At 36.1% G+C, this 9,213-nt stretch overlaps 1 pseudogene across 1 annotated transcript; it reads left to right on the forward strand.

Moving 5' to 3' along the window:
- Nucleotides 1-433: 433 nt before the first annotated feature.
- On the forward strand, nucleotides 434-3,901 carry LOC147842946 (C-type mannose receptor 2-like; annotated as a pseudogene). The gene is made up of 4 exons (XR_015495220.1): nucleotides 434-1,083; nucleotides 1,186-1,542; nucleotides 1,872-2,100; nucleotides 2,347-3,901. The product of XR_015495220.1 is annotated as a C-type mannose receptor 2-like (transcript).
- Nucleotides 3,902-9,213: the final 5,312 nt, after the last annotated feature.

The following is a 9,213-nucleotide window of genomic DNA, read 5'->3' on the forward strand; positions in this document are numbered from 1 at the left end:
TAATAAATAATATTTAATATTCAAGGTTAAAGATCTGTAGTAGGGTTTGACACAGAAGAACATTGTGGTTCACTGATGTCCGGAGATGACAGCAACTGGAAAAACATATGAGGAAAGGTAAAACCAAATTAGCTTTAAACCACAGACCAGGGTGAGCCCACTGTTTTCTTGTTGAAGAATTCATGTTTTGCAAACTCTGATAAACCAGATAAGACATTCAGGCCTTTCAGATAATAATTTAATCTTAACTATTTATTACTTATTATCTATACTATTTATTTATATTTCATGTGTTGTTTATCATTTTGGTTTTATTGATATCAGTTTTGTGATGAAGCATGTTCAAATTCTTGCAGAACGTCTCAGTAGTCTGATCTCTTAAGTTACATACAGTACAGTAGTAAGTGTTTAAGGTTGGATTGTTGAGGAGCCTGAACTATATTACTAGTCTAAAAATGAAGTTACATGATTGGTTGACAACAAAAAAAAAGTCTGAACAGGGGTCAGCACAATGAAGCTTGTGTAGCTGTGTAGGTATAAGAGATTCATTTGCATCAGCTCTGGGTTTAGACAGCAGTGTTCATCAATCTAGTCACTAGTGCTTCATGGCTAACCTTCAGCCCATATCACGAACAAAAGCATAAAAAACTCTAGTCACTGTCATAGATCCAGAGAATGTGTCTAAATAATGTTTATTATTATTATTATTATTATTATTACATTGGACATGTTTCATGTTTACTGATACTGACTGACACACATGCCATGATGCAAATAAGGGCCTATAAAGGAAGTGAAATGTGGTTTTAAAATATTATACAAATGTGATTCAAATAACTGATGAGAGCAGATATAGAATAATCACAGCCTAAATCTGCAGACAGAAACATCAGACTGAGGACAGAAACACACCAGCTCTGAGGTAAGAAATACTCACGTCTACAGTCTTTAACCAATGTTGTCTCGATGACTGAATGATGTTATGATCCTGTTATTCAGTGACTGTTTTGAAAGTAATTGAGTTTTTCAATGTTTCATCCTCAGAAATGGCTCAAACTCTATATTTCCCTCTTCTCCTCATTGGTGAGTGTGTTTGTAGTTTTATTTATGGTTTATAGTTTCATTAGGTCATTAGGTATTTGACTCTGTTCTGAAAAGCATTAAAGCAAAGTGTCTCTTTCACAGCTCTCTGCTCCATATCTGAATGTGTTCAGCGTCAGTATCACTTTATAAATGAGAACAAGACCTGGACTGAAGCTCAGAGATACTGCAGAGAGAAATACACAGATCTGGCCACTGTTGACAACATGAACGACATGATCCAGCTGAACAAGAGTGTAAATAATGGAACTAATCGGTTTGTCTGGATTGGTCCTCATAAGACGAGTGTTTATAAATGGCATTGGTCTTCAGGTGATCCTCTGCTCTTTCTGAACTGGACATCTAAAGATTCTGCCTACAGTAATCAGTGTACTGTTATGTGTAATGGACAATGGATTAATGAGTCATGTAGTAACACTCGTGTCTTCATCTGCAACAGCAGTGAGTACAACTCCCTACTGTAACAAACATTCATTCAACAAAAGAATATAAATATTTTTTAAGCCAGTTCTACAATTTTTTTTCATGTTGTGGGAATATGTGTGACAAACCTAATTTGAGCTAAAAGGCAAAAAATATATATCCTAAATCATTGCATTTTAAATTCATAGTATAAATAATTAAAACCGTAATCATAATAATATTCATAATCAAATTGAATGAACTCAAAAAAACTCAAACTTCATAACAGGCTTTTCTGTTCATATACAAAGCATACAGAAGAACATGACTAAACTGATAAAATTATATTTTAAATTATTTTCTTGAAGTGAGCAGAGGACTGGTGTTTATCAATCAGGAGATGAACTGGAGAGCCGCTCAGAGTTACTGCAGACAGAATCACATTGATCTGGTCAGTGTGAGGAACCAAAATGAGAATCAACAGCTGGAGAAGTTCATCATCTGCAGTCTGGATCGGTCTGTTCAGAGACCCATGGCAGTGGTCAGATCAGAGCAACTCCTCATTCAGATACTGGGCAGATAATTTCAAAGATAAAGGCACCTGTGCAGCGATTCAACTAGACAAACAGGGACAATGGGCTGACTACTCCAGTCCTAACAACCTATTTCCTTTTGTGTGTCATGAAGGTGAGCAGATCCTCCAAACACACTCAATCCATCATCAGCTCCAGATCTCTTAAAGTTGACTCTACATGTCTGACATGACAAATTCCTCCACAGTGTTTGTTCTGCATGTTGTTGTTGATCAGTCTCTCTCTAGTTTCTGCTTTGTTTTGTGTCCAGATAAACTGATTGTGATCCAGCAGAATCTGTCGTGGTCTGAAGCTCTGAGATACTGCTGACAGAATCATGTGGATCTGGTCTCGGTTCAGTCAGTGGAGATGCAGTATGAGGTGATGAACGTGGTTAAACTGGCGTCTACTGAGGCGGTGTGGTTGGGTTTACGTCACTCCTGTGCTTTGGGCATCTTGTTCTGGGTGAGTGGAGAGACCGTGTGCTATCAGAACTGGGCTCCAGGGAACGGCACATCAGAGGAGGACTGTGAGCCCACAGTGAGATCTGGAGCAGTTCAGTCTGGAGGAGATCAGACCTGGATCAGCCGTCCTGAAACTGACCGACTCAACTTCATCTGCACAAACTACTGAGAGTGAAGAAGTAAGATGAGGAATGTGTTCATTTATCATTGAAATTATAATTTTACATGAAATATCCAACATCAGCAGGCATTAATGCATTATGATAGTGAAGAGCATATGTGAGGAGCAGCTTTGCAGGGATTTTAAATTTTTCTGAAAGTACAATGTAAAAAAAATATGACTATTTCTACTCATATTGGGTATAATATAGGCAAACCCAAATGTTGGTTCTATAAATTACATAAAAATTAATAATAAACATGTAGGGCGAGGCAGTGGTGCAGTAGGTAGTGCTGTCGCCTCACAGCAAGAAGGTCGCTGGGTTACTGGTTCGAACCTCAGGTCAGTTGGCGTTTCTGTGTGGAGTTTGCATTTTCTCCCTGCCTTCGCGTGGGTTTCCTCCGGGTGCTCCGGTTTCCCCCAACCATCCAAAGACATGCTGTACTGGTGAATTGGGTTGGCTAAATTATCCGTAGTGTATGAGTGTGTGTGTGAATGTGTGTGTGGATGTTTCCCAGGGATGGGTTGCAGCTGGAAGGGCATCCGCTGCGTAAAAACTTGCTGGATAAGTTGGCGGTTCATTCCGCTGTAGCGATCCTGGATTAATAAAGGGACTAAGCCGACAAGAAAATTAATGAATGAATAAACATGCAACTGGGTTTATCCACATTTTACTCTCATTTGGGCTGAAATAGCATTTTTAGTGTATTGTGGTTTAGGAGTGAATGAATGAAATTAAATAATGGTTATTCTTTTTTAAAAATAAAGTTGGTTATTAAAATATTTACAATCCTTTTGTGTTAAAATGTATCACCAACAACAGCTGAAATAAACATGTAAAACCAGTAATTTTATCTCTGTAGTGTTTTCTAATCTGAATTAAATGATATATTTCATATATTAAATACTGAGGATAATCTGTCTTTATGCAGATGCATTAAAAGGGAGTTGATCGAGATGCACAATAAAACATTTCTACATTTATTATTAATATTTCAACAGTAACAAAACTTTTATTTACATTTTACAAACAAGCAAGATTTGCATTTTACTTTCAAACATTCTTGCTATTATGTCAAATGAATGAGACTGAATGGATTTTAATTTGAACAATAATTAGTAAATATTGTCCATACAGAATGTTAAAGCCTGCTGTGTACATAAGCAACTGAATAATGAAAATGTTCACAAATGTTTTATAAACACACAAAAATAATAAGTTATAATGATAAAAATAATAAAAAAGAAACATGTAACAATAGCCCTTTTACAATGTAATACTGGTATATCAAAGGTACTTGCATTACTGTCTAAAAATGCCACATAACCGGCTTTCTAGAATAACCACCAGGACAACAAGATAGTCCAAAAAGTTGATTTTGTTAGTTATTTGCTTATTAGTGTGCAAGTAAATGTGCTGTTTTCCAAATCTGCTTTAATCGGACCAATGTCCTGCAGAGTTTACACATTTATTAAACACACTTTGAGCAGATAATCCAGGGGGGATTCCAGAAAGCAGGTTATGGTTAAGTTTAAAGATATGTTTAAGCAAATAACCTCAGCTTTCAGCTCCAAAAACTGAGAGAACTGAGTTTATACATGTGTGTTTTTACATTATTGATTAATATATAGTGTACTTAATGTATAGTCTCAATCAAATGCCATTATAAAATAATGGTTATTTAAATAATGTAGCAATAAAATGATTGATCCAGATAATTGGAAGATCTCATCATTATTTTAGTTTTAACTTTTAGAAAAATAATGTTGACATCGCATATGATCTTGTCCGAACGGACTGCACTCGCCAAACTCCTGTCTTGCCTGCAACAAGCAGATCTCACCAGCCAGTCACTCAGGAACATCCCCCGCACTCCTCTAGTGTTTGAAGGTGTAGGTTCAAGTTTTCCTGGCTCTTGTGCCTCATACAATGCTCTATTGATGTCGACACAAAACATGCAAGATTTGAAATCAGGATGATTTATTTAAACCATGCAGAGTCCTTTATTTTATTAGTCCCTTATAGGGGACTCTAATAAGGGCTTTTAAAGTATTTGTTTTATTTTCAGTAAACATAAAATTCTGTTTTTTCCTTCACGGCTCTCTGGTCCTGGTTCTCTCTCCTCATCTGTTGTTAGGCCAGAGAACATCATCTCTCCATCCCAATCACTGTAAAACACAGATGTTAGTAATGCATTTGATTTACCCAGCTTCGAGCTGCTGTGCTTTCAACCTGCTCTAACTCCATGTGGGCCGTTCAACTATGCCCCTTCAATGACACTATGCTGCTGAACTTTAATACACAAGTAATAACATCCTTTCCATTAAACTTCTGGCCCTCAGCAATAGAAGAATTAACACCTTCTACTTAACAGTTTCTTTGCATTATGTTAAATTAAAATTGAGGTAAAATCGAATCAGTTGAATGCAGGTGACAAGATGTGGCATAAAGAGAAAGCTAAATAATGCAAAAACACATACAAAACAATAGAAAACAAAAGCTGAATCCCCAACACTTTAGGAGATTTAGTAATCAATTTTTAGTCTCAAAAACAGGACATATCTACAGAAAAAGGATGTATAGTATTTCACTGCTGAAATTCCTACTTCTTTTTTTTTTTTTTTTTGTTAACAACTGTTTATTGAGTTTTTCAGGAAACAATATTAAATGGAAAGAAAAAAACAAGTGTAAATTTAAAACCCACTCCCACCCATCCCACCCCCGGTAGACTTCAAAAGTATAAAATAATAATAATAATAATTAAATAAATTAACAAATCAAATACTTTTACAAAGGAATTTTACAAAGACATCAAAAAGGATGAAACAACATCAAAGGCTGAATGCCATATACTGACAGTTTTCATATTAGCACCATGTATACGGGAAGTTGAGAGTTCCATCGAGAGAATGTCCAACAAATAAACAGTCCAGGTTCATCTGTCCATAGTATGTGGAGGATTCCAGCGGTTGACAAGCAATTTTTTTGCTGCTGTGAGAGAAGTTAACAAAAGACATCTTTTTTGAACGGACAAAGTGAGGTCCCAAAAGTAATTCATGAAAAAATGACGTGGAGTCAAACACATCTCAGTTCCCAACAAGTATGATAAATCCTGTGAGAGCTGAGTCCAGAAAGGAGAGAGAGAGGGACATTCCCAAAAGAAATGTAAAAAAGTGACTTAAGATCCTTGTAAACAGAGATTACAATTAGAATAAGATGAGAGATTCATATAAAAAAGTTTCTTTGGAGTCAAGTAGAACCTATGCAGCAATTTCCAGTGTATAATTTGGTGATTAGGATTTCTAGAAGACATTTTAAGCCTCTCCCATACCTGATCTGAAAATAAAACGTGCACATCCTCATTAAGGTCCTTAGCCCAAACAGTTGTGATTGGTAGAGGTTTGTATGAATGCTCAAGAAGAAAGAGATAGATAACTGAAGCAGAGGAGGGAGACTTGTCAAAAGGAAGGATTAATTTACGTAATGGGTGAATAGATAGTTGAGAGTTCCAAGGTACCCCATGTGCAGAAACATAAAAAAGGAGGTGCCTGGCAAATTATATTGAGTTTTAAGGTTCTGGAAGGATTTTAAACCATTGTCATCATAGATATCTCCTAAAGTGTTTACTTTATTATGAGACCATTGCAGACAATGAAATGGCAGACCGCCTGACAGAAAATTATTATTACGGAAAATAGGTGAATGCCTATGCCGTTTTGTGATTAGTTGTAAACGTCTTCCTACATCCCTTCATGTGGAGAGGAGATGGGTTACAATAGGACCAAACTGAGATTTACATTGTTTAAGTGGGACCCCTGAAAAAACAAGATGATTTAATTTATATGGATTAACAAAAGATTCCTCAATTGCTCTCCAAGACACAGAAGTGACAGGATCAAACCAAACTAATAAAGGGCGGAGGGAAAAATCTTGTGCGTACAGTCTGAAATTGGAAAAAGAAAGACCTTCATGTAATCTACATCGTTGTAAAGTAGTCAGTTTAATGCAAGGACGTTTCCCATCCCATATATGTCGTGAAACACATGCATCAAGTTTCTTCCAGTAGCCAAACGGTGGCGAGAGAGGAATCATAGAAGAAAAGAAATTAACACGTGGGAGGACATTCATTTTAATCACTGATATATGCGTCTGAAAAGAGGTAGGAAGACGTGACCAGTTTTCTAAACCTGAGGAAACAGTAGTTAGAATAGATATAGGGATAGATATAGGAAGGGACAACAGATCAATTTTAGAATTGAGGGAAAGTAAACAGGACTTATTCCAATTAATTTTAAACCCAGAGAGAGATCCAAAATGGTCAAATTATTTTAAGACGTGAGGGATAGAATGTGCTGGCTTTTCCAAAAACATTAAGATGTCATCAGCGAACAAAGAAATATGATAAGTATTTCGCATAAATATAGTAGAAATAGTTTCAGATTGTCGGACCGCTTGGGCTAAAGGTTCCAAGGATAGGGCAAATAAGAGAAGAGAAAGAGGGCAACACTGACGAGTACCTCGATGTATAAAAAATGGATTGAAACAAACATAGCCTGTGAGTACAGTAGCTGCTGGATTGGCATACAGGACTTTTATCATGTTTATAAAACTCAATCTTAGGCCCAGATGTTGTAAAACTGCCCATAAATAGTTCCATTATAGCTGGTCGAAAGCTTTCATTGCATCAAGAGATAATACTGCAGCGGGGGAAGATAACTTATTTGTATTAATTAATAATATGATATAATCTACGCAAATTATCCCTTGTGGAGCAAGATTTGATAAATTCCGTTTGGTCATGATAGACTAGCATATTCATGATTTTTTCTAAACGACAAGATAGAACTTTAGCATATAATTTAACATCAGTCCCAATCAAAGAAATTGGCCGGTAGCTAGAGCAAGAGGTCGGATCTTTATCTTTTTTTAACAGGAGAGAAATAACAGCTATATTTATAGATGGATAAAAAGAGCCTTCTGTAACTGAAAAATGTATCATATCTAACATAAAAGGTCCTAAATCTGACCAAAAAGTTATATACATTTCGATTGGAATACCATCTATGCCTGGAGATTTACCCTTGTTTATAGCTCAAATTGCTGATTCCAGCTCTTGTAAAGTGATCGGCTCTGCCAAATATTCTGCATCTAAATCTGACAACCTAGGTAAATCAAGATTGGAGAGAAAAGATACAAAAGAGTCAGGGATGCCATTAGTAGAAGAAGTGTAAAAGTTAGAGAAAAAAGAATGGAAGACGATTGTCTTTGGGGTCTGTTACAATGAGCCCAGATTGGGATTTTACTGCCATTATTTTGAGATATTAGCAAACTTTTCACTGTTGCGTAGTCTTAGAGCTAAAAGATGGGCTGGTCTGCTCCCTTGAAAATAATAATTTTGCCTGGATCTTTGAATGAGGAATTCTGCCCTGGATCTCAGTAATGAATTGAGTTCAGACCTAACCGCCAAAATTTTGCTGAGTGTATTGTCTGAAAAACAACATTGATTATCTCTAGTCAGATTCTGGAGCTATAATTATAGTTCAGCAATCTTTTTGTGACAGCTTTTCTGAAGAAATGATGCATATGAAATTGAGTTATTCCTTATAAATCCTTTAACTGCATTCCGAAGTGTTCGTGGGTCATCTACTGAACCTTTGCTAATTTCAATAAACTCAGCAAATTTATTCCTGAATTGACTGCAAAAGTTTTCATCCTGTAACAATTTAGGGTTAAAACGCCATCTGGTGGCTCGAGATGGTTGGGGGCTCTAAGTTAATCTGCACAAATTTCCATCATGATCCGACAAAGATAAGGAACAAATATCTGCATCACGAATAGCTGAAGATAGAGAAGTAGATATGAAAATATAGTCAATTCGTGATATGGATTTATGTCTATTAGAAAAGAAAGTGAAAGACTTAGCAGAAGGGTTTAATAATCGCCAACTATCCACCAATGAGGATGAGACTACGCATTGCCGAAGTTTGTCAGAGCAAGAAGTTTGAGAGTATGATTTCTTTGGTCCTGATCTATTTAAGATATGTGACATTACGGAATTTGTATCTGCACCCATTACAATTTTTAAAGTCTGAAAATTTCAATAGATAAGCTGTTAAAGCAGAGAAAAAAGTAGGGACAGGAGTAGCAGGGGCATAAACTGAAAGAAATACAATATTCCTGTTCTCTATTATTGTTTTTATATGTTTTATTCTACCATCTGTATCACAGCCTTTATCTAAAATAGAAAAATTTAAAGACCTCCGGACTAATATTAAGACACCCTTAGTTTTAGTATTCGCAGATGAGGGAGATACCACTTCATAAAACTTATTATTGCACCTGTGTATATTCTCCTCTTTCAAATGGGATTCTTGAACTAACACTATGTCAATCTTTCTTCTACGCAAAAATCCAGGAAACCAGTACGTTTGTGAGGGCTTTTTAACCCATTAATCTTACAGCTCAGAATATTAAGATCAGTCATAAGTATCCAACAGAATTACTGCATAATAA

The sequence above is a fragment of the Danio rerio genome, chromosome 7 (assembly GCF_052040795.2).
Source record: "Danio rerio strain M-AB ecotype USA chromosome 7, GRCz13ab, whole genome shotgun sequence".
Classification (NCBI taxonomy): domain Eukaryota; kingdom Metazoa; phylum Chordata; class Actinopteri; order Cypriniformes; family Danionidae; genus Danio; species Danio rerio.